The sequence below is a fragment of the Cavia porcellus genome, unplaced genomic scaffold (assembly GCF_034190915.1).
Source record: "Cavia porcellus strain 051 isolate PalLab524CR breed Dunkin Hartley unplaced genomic scaffold, mCavPor4.1 scaffold_84, whole genome shotgun sequence".
NCBI lineage: Eukaryota > Metazoa > Chordata > Mammalia > Rodentia > Caviidae > Cavia > Cavia porcellus.
The window spans coordinates 926,609-940,765 of NW_026947567.1; positions in this window are offsets into that span (position 1 = coordinate 926,609).

A 14,157-nucleotide genomic window follows, 5' to 3' on the forward strand; every position below is an offset into this window, starting at 1 on the left:
ATTGGTATGCAACAAATAATGGTACATTATGCCATGCTTTATTAGAGGAGAATAAGAATGGCCTAACACACAAAGACCAGTGTAGTGGTAGCTTTGGTGAAGATGCCTGCCATAATCCCAGCACTGGGGAGGCTGAGACAGCAATTCAGGGGTCTGTGGCCAGCTTGGGCTGCTTAGGAACATCCTGTTTCAAAAACAGAACAACTAGCTAGACATGGTGGCTCACGCCTATAATCCCAGCACTCAGGAGGCTGAGGCAAGAGGGTCCTTTCGAGTTCGGGACCAATCTAGGCTACAAAGTGAGCTCAAGGCCAGCCTGAACTGCACAGCGAGACCCTGTCTCAAAAAGACAAAAACAACAACAAAAAATCCCAGAACAACCAGTATGTCCCACTATTGTAACCAAAGGTGAACCACTCCATGTGTCAACCCTGGAAAGAGACCTACCCTTATATATGGTCACTGTATTTTCAGCACAGGAAATAAAACATAGCTCAACTGTTGTCTCTTGAGGTTCTATAATTCAGGATGGTCATGAATTCTGTGTAGCCCAGGCTAACCTAGAACTCAAGACGATCTTCCTGCCTCAGCCTCCTGAGGGATTACTGGATTGTGCCTCCAAGCCCAGCATGTTAAACAGTATTTGAAACAAATAGTTCTGAAACAACTGGGTGCCCACATGAAGCCTGTGTCTACATTACCCCAAACAGTAAATAACTCCAGATGGATAATCAAGGTAAACAGAAAAGGTAATATGGAGCTCAAAGAGGAAAACAGAAAGATAACTGCATGAATTGGTATGTGGTGATTGTCCAAGACTTTAGATAGGATACAGAAATGGATGACTTTTAAAAAGCTGGACACAGTGGTCCACACCCTGTAAGTTTGTGTGCCAGGCCAGCCTTGGCCACGAAGTGAGCTCCAGAACAGCCTGAACTACATAGCCAGACACTGTCTCAAGAAAAAAAAATCTTTTTTTTTTTTGTTTGTTTTGCATTGTTTTGTTTCTCAAAACATGGTTAAGGGCCGCCACTGAGAGGCGTTTCTGAACCATCCCGCGGATAACTGCAAATCAGTGTTTAAGACTCAACCTTCCAGTGGGTAGAAATCTTGACTGCTTCACAAACAACCACTAACAAGAATGAGAAGATGCCTGCAGGGTCACCTCGGAGGGGAATTTGTGTGAGGCCACACTACGATGTGTGCCGCAGCCACCCCTTTAAAATTTAGCACAAATGAGCAGCTCTGTAGGATTTTGCAATTCCTAAACCCTTTAGAGAAATCTTTGGCAGCTCTTTATGAGGTTAAATAGCTACCTGTCATTAAACCCAGAGTCTCCACTTTGGGACCAAGGAAGACACTCAACAGAAAAACTCATGAAAATGCCCATAATCGTTTTATTAACAGTTGCCAAAAACTTGAAACAAAGCATATTTCTGTTAGTGGATAAACAAATTGTGGGAAACAAAAGCAAAAACACCCCAGGAATTAATTTATACAAGCTTATGGAACAGGCAAAACTATTATAAGGATTCACAAGTATTTATTTAAAGGATAATATAAATGCACTCATTACAAAATCTAAATTGTAGTCATGTAACACACATCTTGGTAACTCCTGAGAAAAGAGGTTTTTGGTTCTGGGGCAGAGTGGCAAAGGCTCCAGTGCTCAGCTACCTCCCCAAACCCTAGAGTAAACAAACAAACAAACAAAACCCCCAGAAAAAAATGATGATCAGGGAACAATGGTTGCATTTGAAAGCAGAAGGCCAGGGATATGGCTGGTCAGGGAATTCCTGCCTAGCATGCATCAGGCCCTGGGGTGACTCCTTGGAACTCCATGCCCCGAAAAAAACAAAAGCAAATCAGGATGAGGGGAAAGCCCACAGGACAAATGGGTCTCTGCTGTTTAGCTCAGACCAGGCCAGTCTCAAACTAACAGTGATCTTCCTGACTCAGGTTCCTGAGTGCTGAGACCACACACATGAGCCACCTTATCTGTTCCCATTTTAAAGACAGACTAAGAGCAATTGAATCAGCCATTAATAAGCAGACAATAATAAAACATCTTAAAAAAATTTGTTCCAAAGTTGACTTTTAAAAGATCTAAGTGCATTTTAGAGATAATAACCAAGAAAGAAGTAAAGGAGAAATTACAAAATCAAGTTTGAATGTTAATGTATAAGCATAGCAACATTTGATATTATTTTTTTACAATTGATATTTAAAAAGTTATTTACTGCATATATAAAAATCGATAACTTCAAGTGAATAATTCCTAGAAAAATATAGCAAAAGCCCCAAGTAAGTTCTTACACAATTTGTCAGAAATAAAAAGTTAGCAACATGACTAAATGAACAAGGAAAGAATTTAGATGTGCTGTCTTGTTAAAACACTTGAAACATTGGAATAAATTAATTTTCATGATGCTGAGAATCCAACCAACGACTTTCCAGCTCCTGAAGAAAAGGGTTTTTTTGTCTTAAAAATGCACCCAAAGCTTAGTCTGGTGACACAGTTCTATAACCACAGCACTCTGGGAGGCTGAGGCAGGAGGATTGCAAGTTCCCCTTCAGCCTGCAGAAACACCTGTCTGAAAAACAGAATAAAAAACGTAAACCATGGCTTCCCACAAAAGCTCTGGGTTCAGTGTAGCATGGGCACACACACACGCATGGCAAGACACTGAAGACCCAGGTTACTGGGAGGCTGAGCCAGGAGGAATCAAAGGCACCTTGGATAATTCATGCTGTATCTCAAAATATAAAACCTCAAACCACAGTCATACACAACCATACACATGTGAGAACGAGAGGACAGAACATACCAAGGCTGGCAGGGGCGCACAGCGCTGAAACCTTCCTCTCTTTTTGAAAGAATGTGAGACCTCGCTGCCCAGGAGGCCTCTAAGTCCTGGCTCCTGCAGTCCTGCCTGGGCCTCTGCACGGCCTGGGCCCCAAGTGAGACGGGCACACACTGGCACCATCCTCAGCAGACGGATGGATGCTGTGAATCCACAGTAGTCAGTGTTCTGAGCTCCTGGGGTTTTGTGTTTTTTCAGTGTTTGGCTTTTTGAGACCAGGTCTCACTCTGTAGCATGAGACTCCTGCCCTTTTGACCCTTCAAACTCAGGGACACCATGGGCACTGTACACAGAGCCAATCCGAAAAGTGCTCTTTTGGACCAATCAATAATGTTCTGTTTTCATCCCTGAATCTGGTACTGCTCACATGACCAATCAGAAGATGCTCAGTCAATCCTTCATTTGCATATGGATGTAGCCAATTGGAATATGCTCCTTCAATCCTTTATTTGCAAGTGGGCTCAGCCAATCAAAAGGGCTCAATCCAGGGCAGGGCTCAGCTGGGGCTCAACCCTGGCTGCTGTGCCCCTCAGCCAGTGTTCTTTCCATTTTGCAGAGACGGATTCAGAGGAGCTCCAGGTAATTCTTACTAACTTCCCAGACAGGGAACTGCCCTCCGCCCTCTCAAGAGGACTACTCCTGCCCCTGCTCATTCGCATCTTTGCTCCATTATAGCTCTTCTCCCCTCTCCCCTCCCAGCACCAAATTCCTGCTGCTTTTACTCCCCAAGCAACTTAAATTAAATCCAATCAGCAAACTGGATGGAGATGGGTGATACTTTCGCTATTATTAGGTGAGACCCAGAGGGAGACTGAGGTTTGCCCTGGATTCCACACACCCGGTTCCTGATCCTTTACAGGGGGCAGGAAGTCAAGCAGGACAATTGTGATGTCACCTGTATGACAGGATGCTTGTCTCCAAGCCTTGTTTGGTGAGACCCTGTTCCAAAACAACCTAACAAGGCACAAATCCTGAGATGTGTGACCCCTTAGGCTTTGTGTGTGTGTCACCTCTGTTTAAACAGCTGGAGTGGGGGACAGGAATCCTTCCAGGAGCCAAGAGGTGCCTGTCCTTGGTTTGTGTTTTCAGAGCATCTCTGGATGCAGCACAGGCTGCCCTCGTGGCAATGCTCCTGCCTTAGCATCCTGGGATGATGGGTGTGTGCTGACAGGTGTGTCAGTCTTCTGATATGACATCTACAACTCTTAGGGAGGACGGGGAGAAATTAATGTGTCACCTGCGGCTCCGCAGGAAGAAAGCGCTGCCTTTTAGATGACTGCTACACCTTTCATGTTGTTTCTTGGTGTCAGATGAGGCCCTTGGGAGAAAACCATAAAGAGCCAGTTTATTACTGTTTTAATTCTTTTTAGTCCACCTTTGTAGTACTTAAGGGTTGCACTCTCTGTGGGGAAAAGAACCAGTTTAAAGCAAAGTCACCCTGTCCCTCTTCTAAGTAACCTAGAGCAAATTTTGCTCATTAGAATCTCATTTGAATACTAATCATGCCCCTGGACATGTCCAGTCCTCCTCTGAGGAACGTGCCTGCCTCCAGCATGAATATGCCTGAGCCCTCTGGGTATGCTCTGGAAGGTGCCCCTGCCTGCAGCAGGTATTAACCCTCTTGTCCCTGCCAGCTCCTGGTGCTGTGGACCCGCTGTGCCCTCACTGAGGGGCTGACACACCGCGATTGCTCACGAAGTCACATGTGCGCAGAATCAGGATTCAAACTCAGTACTTCCCACTGCTCAGGCAGCTGGGTGGCCTCCCTGGTTGACTCCTCTGTGGCCCAGCAGCCTTGGAGGCCTCGGCTCTAAGGGAGTCAGGGGTCAACCCATCAGGACAGAGAGTGCTGAAGAAACTCACATATTCAAATACTCAGTGTCCACAGAAAGCAGTGTACAGTGAATCCTGATGTTACTCTTGACAGGAAGACTGAGGTGGAGGCCAGCCTGGGCTACAGAGTGAGTTCAGGGAGAGCCTGAACTGTACAGCGAGACTCAGTCTTGGAAAACCAAGACCAACACCAACAACAAAACTACATAGCAAGACCCTGTTTCAGAAGTAAACAGCAACAACCAAAACACTGTGGGTTAGTCTGCCCATTTCTCCTCCTCCTACTCTTTCCCTCACTTTTTTTGGCATGAGGAATTGAACTCACAACCTCATGCTTGTCAGGCACGTGCTGTGCCACTGAGCTGTATCCCCCTCTCTCTCCCCCTCCTTCTCCTTCTCCTTCTTTTTTGACATGACTCTCACTGTGTAGCCTGGGCTGGCCTCCAACTCAGTCCTCCTGCCTCAGCCTCCTGAGTGCTGGGGTCACAGGTGCACACCACCACATCCAGCTGAAGGTTTTTCTAATAATTCTATGGCCCTAAAAATAACACATGAAACAAAATAACACATGATCAGGCCAGGGATGTAGCTCAGTGGTACAGAGCCTGCCTGGCAAGCACAAGGCTCTGAGTTTGAGTCTCAGTACAAAAAAAAAAAATAAAATTACACATAGTCTTTTGTTACAGGATTTCTGATACTAGAAGGCCGCTCTATGGAAATAATTATGGATGTTTTACACTATTCATTTAAAAATAAATTTATGATAGAGTTGATAATATTAAAGGAACAATTAAACCGGGGATTTAGTTCAGTGGCATAAGCACCTGCCTGGCAAATGTTAGGTCATGAGTTCAATCCCTGGTACAGAAAAAAAAAATAAAAATAAACAACAATTAAGAAATATATGCTGCTCCCACAGAGTGGGATATTTTCAGTCATTAATAAAGGATAGTTCATAAGGGCACAGGGAATCAATCACACTCTAATGCAAAGTAATAGTGCACAATCTTATTATGGTACTTTTTCTTCTTCCTCCTTTTTCATTTTGCTTTTGTAGTTGAGGCTGGCCTTGAACATTCTATGTAGCCTAGGCTGGCCTCAAACTCATGGCAATTCTCCTGCCTCAGCTTCCCAAGTGTTGGGTAACAGGTCTTCCCTACCACACCCAGCTCAACTTAGTGACTTTGTGAGACACCATCTCAAGATAAAATCATAAAAAGGGAGCTGGGTATGTAGTTTAGCACAAAAGCCCCAGCCAGCCTACTGTGCCCTAATCTCCTGCCTCAGGATTTTAGTCTGGGAAAATGATGGAGGATAGCAAGCATCGTAAGTGGGGAATTTCACAGGTGGGCAGCTGGATTAGGGAGTGTGAAGATACTGGGTTAACAGTGTGGGTAACGGAGCCACATTCTTTCATGGATGATGCCAATCGATGGACTTTCAGCCTGGGTAGAATGTAAAGGGGTTAAAAAAACAGGCAGACTCCTGTGGCTGCTTGTTGTTTGCTGCCACCTCCTCTCTGCCCTGCCATGGGCTGTTTTTCCTCTGCAAGGTCCCTCACCCAGCCACCCTGCCTTGGAGCAGCCGATTATGGACAGAAAACTCCACAAACTGTGAGTGAAAATCAACGTTTCTTCCTTTAACTTTGGATATCGGGTATTTTGTCTCAGGCAGGCATGAGAAAAGTGACCCAGATAACCTCTTAAAGGTTGTATCTCCTCAACACCACACTCAAACCACAGCATATGGCAATGAACATTTAGGATACTAAACAGGAGAGGATCCAAATGAAACCTTAATCACCACAGGCAGGAATGGGTGTACCACACACAAGGGCACCAGAGAGGTCCAGCATCACACTTCTCTGCAGCAGCAGTGTGGGGGGAGCAGGACAACGGAGGGATGTCTTGGGGGTCTGTTTGTGTCATTCTAAACCCTCGGTTAGAAGTCAGGGCCAACAAGGACAGGTTTAGGGGAGGAGAGACTAAGACAGAGATTGTCCCTGGCAGCACAAAGGAGAAATTCAGAGCAGAAGTAAGGGGAATGGAAATGGGAGGATTGGGTCCGAGGGAAACTCAGAGGGGAAGGTCCCAGAACACCTGTGGCTACTGCAAACAATCCAGACTGTGTCACCACAATGAGGTGAGCCGTAAAACTCATTTAGAAGGAATAAAAGTAGAGGTGACCAATGAGCTGAGTGAGGGGTGGCTGAGGGTAGACCTTTGATAAATCCTGGTACTGAGGGGCTGGGCATTTAGCTCAGTGGCACAGGTACCTGCCTGGCAAATGAGAGGTCATGAGTTACATCTCTAGGACAAAAAAAAAACAAAAAAAAAAAAAAAACAAAAAAAAAAAACAAAAAAAAAAACAAGAGAAGAAAAAGCTCTTGTACTATAAAAGAAGAAGGAATATTTGTTAATTTTAGGTTTTTCAAAGTGGACATATTAAAAAAAGTTAGGAACGAGCACAGAGAGAAAATGCAATATACGCCCCAGAGGAACCACAAAAACTCCTCACGGCCTTAGCAACCAAGAGTCAACAAATCCCGCAGAGCTGATATCATGAAACTTACATAATCACTAATAAGAACTCAAAGCAAAAAGTAGCAAAATTTCACATTCATGTGCAAATTATAAACATTTTTAAATAACATAGAGGCCAAGAAAGAAATTATGATAGATATTAGAAAACACTTAAAACCAAACTACAGTGAAAACTGCAAATTTGAACTTGTGGCCTGCAGCTAAAGCAGTGGCTTCAAAGAAAATCAAAGTTGTAAAATATTAACAAGAAAAAATATGGCTGGGCAGGATGGGGAGTACCTGTAGCACTAGGAGATTGAGGCAGGAGGATTGCAAGCTGAGTGTTGCTGTGGGAATTAGAAAGACTCTGTCTCAAAATCTAAAAAATTAAAAAGTATTGGAGATGTATCCTCTAGGCATAAAGAGGAAAATGGTAAAGAAGGGTAAATACATTCTCTTTTGTCTCAGGAAATCCGGACATATACATATGACATCTGATTTTTCTTTGTACTTTTTTTTTTGAAACATGGTCTTAATGTGTCCCAGGTTGGCCCCAGACTCACAGGGATCCTCCTGCCTCCATCTCTCAAGTGTTGGGTTTTTAGGCTTGCACCACCATTCCCAACTCTTTTTTGAGTTAAGGTTTAACTAGGAAGTTCAGGCTGCCCTCGAAATCACTTTGTAGCCTAGGATGGCCTCAAGTTTGCAGAGATCCTCCTGCTTCAGCCTCCTGAGTGCTGGGCTTACAGTTGTATGCCAACACACCCAGGCTTTTCTTTCCTTTTTTTTTTTTTTTTTTTTGTTTTGTTTTTGAGACAGGTCTTGCTCTGTGATTCAGGCTGGTCTTGAATTGACTGTGAAACCGAGGCTGGCCTTAAACTTGTGGCAGTCCTCCTGCCTCATCCTCGGGAGAGTTGGGATAACAGATGTGTGCCACCACACCCTCCACATGTTGATATTTTCACTCGCCTTCCTTCCACTTTCTCTTGTCTCCCTCTTCCCAGAGCCTCTTCTCATCCCCACAAACTTACTCCTTGTTTCTACCACCTGCCTTTTATTTTGCCCTTTAAATTATTTATATTTGAGGTTTCTCATAAAAGAGACACCATGTGATCTTACAAGGATAAATTCTTTATTAGAAAGGCCAAGAATAAATTAAACAGCAATGGGGAGAAGCTGGGTAAGAGAAAGCATTTCCAAAACACACAACTGATGATTAGTATAGGGTTTACAACAAAGTACTAAAAATAATAATAATAAAAAATCTAGTCCTCTAGATTAAAACATGAACAGGACAGCAGTTCGCAAAACAGCAAATGTGATGTCAGGATGAAACTCATCCTCGCTAAGAGCAGGGACACTTAATTTGATTTGATTTTGGGGGAGTTTGATTTTTGAGACAACATCTCACTATGTTTCCCAGTCTGGCCTTGAGCTTGCAGGGATCCTCCTGCTTCAGCCTGCAGAGAGCTGGGTTCACATGCAATGTCGTGATTTGTTTCTATGAAAAAGAGTCAGAACCACAGAAAAAGATGGCCTGGGTTATTTCCACACAAGGGGACACATATTTTTTTTTTTACCTTTTTGTTCTATGCATGTTTAAAAAAATGTAGAGCTCTGGGTCCCCTATGCAGTGAGCAGGGCCAGGGAGAACTGAGAGGAGTGAGGTGAATCAGTTTACCCTTATGGTACACTGTGAAGCTGCTCCCTGCACCCCAAGTTTTAGGCCAGCCTGGAGGATCTAGCAACTCAGCCAGGCTTTGTCTTAAAATCAGAAAACACAGAGGGACACAGCTGAACGAAGGCCTTGGCTCAGTGTCCAGTATTGCCCCCCCCCACTCCCTGCCGTGAAGCCTGGGACTGTCGAGGGGCTGTGGGATGGAAACCCTGGAGCGTCTGCTAAGACTCTGAGCCTGCATCAGGCCAGGCAGCGGCCCGATGGCCCCCAAGCGCTTGGGTTTTCCTGGACGGACCACGAGGCCTCCGCAATCACAGGGCAGCTGCCCTTTGTCCTGGTTCTTCACATGCGGCCATGGAGGCCTTGAGCTCCGGCCGGGAAAAGCCGAGGCACCTGGACCCGGCCTGGCCCAGCGCCCAGGAACCTGAGAAGGGCACGGGGGCCAGTCCTCAATCTCAGCGGCCCCGGGCTGGGTTCAGTCAGAAGTCTCTGGTCGCAGATTCCTGGGTCGCATGTTCAAGGCCTCAGCTGGTCCCTCCACCTCAGGAGCAGGCCCGGCCTGGGATGCAGCCTCCCAGTCCAGTCCACATGCTATTGTTGCCCTCCTGTAACCATGGGACTTGCCTGCTGTGTGTCGCCCCACCCCTGCAGCCCTCGCCACCAATCAGATCCCGCCCACACGCACGAGACCCTGCCCACCATCGCGCCCCCAGGAGCCTCCGAGGCCCCACCCATAAAGCTCAGAGGGCCGGCCTATCACACGCGATACTCCCCACTCTGACACGGTCCGCCCATCAAGCCTGAGGACACGCCCACAGAGGCCCAGACTCTGCCCTTCTGTCACCACCCCTCCCATCCTTCCTGTAACCTGTTTTTTTTCTTTTAGTTTTGGTATTGGGGGTCAAACTCATGACTTGAGCTTGCCAGGCAGGCCCTGGTGCTGCTGAGCTCCATCCCTGGCCTTGCTTGTTTTCTTTAAAATTTTTGTTTTGGTCTTTTTGAGACAGCATCTAGCTCTGCAGCTCAGGCTGATCTTGAGCTTACTTCGTGGCCCAGGTTGGTCTCCAACTCACAAGGATCCTCCTGCCTCAGCCCGCTGAGTGCTGGAATTACAGGCCTGAGCTACCATGCCAGGCCCCATGTCTTGGCAGGTTTTCTAGTCCAACACCAGGGCTGAGCATGTTTTCAGGTCCCCTCTGTTCCTTTAACCAACATTGGCCCTCTCCTCTTCCCATATTAGGCCAAGGGAGTTTAAAATCTTTAAAACTTGATCCCAGCACTTATTTTTTGCCTGGGGTCTCGCTATGTAGTTCCCACTGTGACTGGCATTGAATGCAAGGGGACCCTCCAGGCAGGAAAGGAAGGGACCAAGCAGGAGCAGCCAGAGGGTGGCGTTCCCAAGGCGGTAGCAGCAGGTCCTGTGAGGGGCTGCTGTGTGCCCTGGAAGTGGCCGGGGGGATAAGGCTGAGATGTGAGCACTCTGGACATCGCGCGACTGACACTGGGTTGCTGGGCGAGACCAAGCTCGCCTGTGATCCCAGCACTCCAGAGGCCTAGGCAGGAGGGTCACTGTGAATTCAAGGTCAGCCCGGACTACATAGCCAGACACCATTGCATAAAATCCAAAATCAAAGGAAAACAACAACAAAGCCACTAAATTGCCAAGGCTGGGCTCAAACTGAGGCTCCTGTCTCTGCCTCCCAGAGTGTGGGGATCACAGGCATGGGCCATGGTGCCCTGGCCCTTTGCTGTACATTTAATTTATGTTTTAGTGCTGGAGATTGAGCCCAGCCTTAAGTGCAGGCAAACACTGCACCACTGAGGTAGATGCCCTGTCCCCACTGTTATGCCTAATCTAGCTATATTAGATTCCTCTTATTGTTTTTGTTATTTGTGGTAATGGGAAGCAAGGTTTCCACAATGAGCTACAGCTGAGCCTTTTTTTTTTTTTTTGCTTGTTTGTTTGTTTTTTGAGACAGGACCAGACTATATAGCCTAGGTTGGCCTAGAACTTGCAGCAATCCTCCTACCTCAGCCTCCTGAATGCTGGGATTTTAATTTTCATTTATTTATTCATTTCGTTTTTATTTTGTGATAGGCTTTCCCTGTCTCCAGCAACAAAATCCAGCCTGAGCTAGAATTTGTCATTCTCCTGCCTCAGCCTCCCAGAGAGCTGGGGTTAGAAATGAATTGAGTCCTTTCTAGGTTACAGTTCACATGGCCTTGTGATCTTATTCCTTGTACTTTCAATCTATTTCTTGATTTGAGTTTGTATACAGCGTAGAGTTGGATTTAAACCAAATCCTATAGATGGTCAACTTGTCATTTAAAGCATGTGTGCCTCTCATATTTAACACACTTGTTAAAGTGTTTGTGTTTTTAAAATAATAACTGACTTTATGCAGTTTGCCACCTGTCTTGTGTCTCATTTTCCTGGCTGAATTAGGCCATCTTGTCTCATCTTGTCCTCTGGGAGCCACCCTGTCTTGCGCCTCTTTCTTTAATTCTCTGAAGTTAAACCTGCAGTTCCCGACCTCCCTCCTCACAGCCTGGGCGGCGCCTGTTTCTAGACAGATGTGCGGGGCCTTGGATTTCACTTCTGTCTTCTTAAACTCACTGTGCAACATTGTCACAGGCTCTGCTGTCTGAGACCAGTTCCTCCAGATGCCTCCCCAAGTTTCTCTTTGCCTGAAAAGAGTCCTTGTCATCCTGGTTCCTGGAGGGTCCTCGCCCTTCTGTTCCATAGCCAGAGCCTCTGTGTCTGGTGTGAGTCACTTGAGCAGAGCCAGGCTCAGGGCCTGGGGAGGCTGGAAGGTGGGATAAGAGCAGGGGTGCCGGGTTGGTGGGGGGGACCCTGTGTTGCTCCCCATGAGAAAGTGCGATGGTGTGGACCTCAGGTCTGGATATCCATTTAGCAACCGCTGAGCACCAGCTGCCTGCTGGGTGCTGGGCTAGGTAGTAGGCACCAACACCACCTGCCCACATGACCAGGGTGGGGGCCTGGGTGTAGACATAGGCGCCGCCTGCTGGCCGCTCTGGTCACAGCTCCAAGGGATGCAGCTGCCAGCCTGGGATTCATCTTGAAACTGGGATCCCTTCCACAGGGCACCCAGAGGAGGGTGCTCCCAGGGGTAGGCGGGGTAAGCTTGGCCCTAGGTGGTAAACAGCTTGGCTGCATCCAGCATCCAGCATCCAGCACCAGTGAACTGTTTATGTGCAGCTCAGTCGCTCTCACAGGTCTGTTTTAGGCATTGTTAAGTCTGGTGTCCAGATGGTCCCCAAAGCTAGGTGGCCTATTTCCCAGCCCACTGGGTCTGGAGTGCGGGGTGCTAGAGCTGATTCATGGCACAGCACTAGGATCCAGGCACCAGCGTCACTGCCTGCCCTGAGTGGCTGGGATAAGACATAAGGGACAGGAGGACTCTGTGAAGGCCCTTGCTTGCTGCCTGCTTGCCTGCCACGAACTGTTTCTCCTCCGTATCACCCTCGGCAAGCCTCCCTGCTTTGGAGCCGGTGATTATGGACTGAACCTCTGTGAACTGTGAGCCGAATAAACCTTTCCTGTGTTTACTGTGGGGGCTGGGGATTCTGTCTCAGTGATGAGAGAAAAGTAGCTAAGTCACAGTCTTTTACTTCACTTTTATTGTCCTGTAAATATTTGCAGTGCCTGGTGATCCCCTGCCTGGGGTGTGGGGTGCGGGGCACCACACATCATTTTCACCCCCCCTCCATCCACCTCTTGATTGCCTTCCCTGTTGCTAAGATCTATCTCTGTTTCCTGTCACTTCACGATTACTTTGCTCTTTATTTACCCTTTGGGTTTGCGATACTGGCACTGTGTGTGAGTCACCTCACTTACTGTGTTTGTTTGCTGGAGAGGGAGCCTGGGGATGGGGCTTTCCCTGCTTTTCTGTTCCCCACAGCTCCTGGGGCTGGGGCACCCATGAGGATGGGACATGGACCCAAAGCCAGGGCCTTGTGGCCATGTATGGGTGGAACCGAGCACAGAGTGTGGGAGGCTCCCATTGTAGCCTGAGCTTCCCCATGCTGTGGCCCTGGGGGAGGTGGCCTTGCTGGGGCCCGGCCCTGCAGACCCTCCCATGGACCAGAAGCCCAGCATTCGGACCTGTGTCCTGCAGGCAGAGGATCTGTAAAGTGTTGCTTTCAATTTGGAGTATTTTATTTTGCACCTATGAATTAGGGTCTCACTTTTCAGAGTGGCCTAGAGCTCACTGTACAGCCTAAGCTAGCCTCAAACTCAGGGCAATCTTCGTGCCTCAGTCTCTCGAGTGTTGAAACTACAGATGTGCCCTGCCACGTCCCACTGCATTCACTCCGATGCATGTGGTGACCACATTTTGCTGATCTGCACAAGCTTTTTGTTGCTCCTAAGTTGTTTTGGGGCTGGGGACCCGGTGGACACCAGGCCATGCCCCCATCCCTGTGCACCCAGCAGTGAGCTTGCTGGCCTGGGCGGGTGGGAGCTCTGCTAGTTGCCAAGGCTTTGAGGAAAGCCTTTCTGCTTTCTGCTGCTGCAGCTGCCCAGGACTCACAGCAGCCAAGTGGGGGCCACAGGGCTGCCTCCCCTCCTGGTTTTCACCGGAATCTTTTCACGTGTTTGTGCACCTCTGCCCTTTCCCCAGGACGGTGTCTGTGCCTGGGCCCTTAGCTCTGAGCTGCATCCCAAGTTTTTATATGTATTCTGAGTCCTGGTCTCCCTAAATCCCTGTGTTACCCAGGCTGGACTCAAACTTTAACTCCTCCTGCCTCAGCCCCCAGAGTGCAGGGTACCAGGTGTGTGCACCTGTGCACCGGGATCAGTTCTTTGAACCCTGGCTTTGTTTCATTTCTTTGGTCACTGCTGAGCTGGGGTTGCTGGGATTGGGGATGATGAGCTGGGGGTGCTGATCTGGGGATCACTACTGACAGGGGATTGCTGAGCTAGGCGTCACTGCTGAGCTGGGGTTGTTAAGCAAGTGGTCACCACTACCCTGTGACGTGGTCAAGGGTGGGCCTGGAACAAGTGGTCACCAAGCTGGGGGATGCCAGGCCGGCTGGGGCCATTGGGTGGGCACTGCTACATGGGCTCTTCCTGCTCTGGGCCTGAGGCAGCCCGGGAAGTGGTCGCCTGGTTCATTTCATGGACTCTGAGATCTCCCAGGATCCTGGACTTCAAGGTTCCTGGATATCTCTGGCATCCCAGTGGCCAACAGGGCCACCCCTGACCCTTTTCACTGTGTTCTGAGATAGGGCCTTGCTA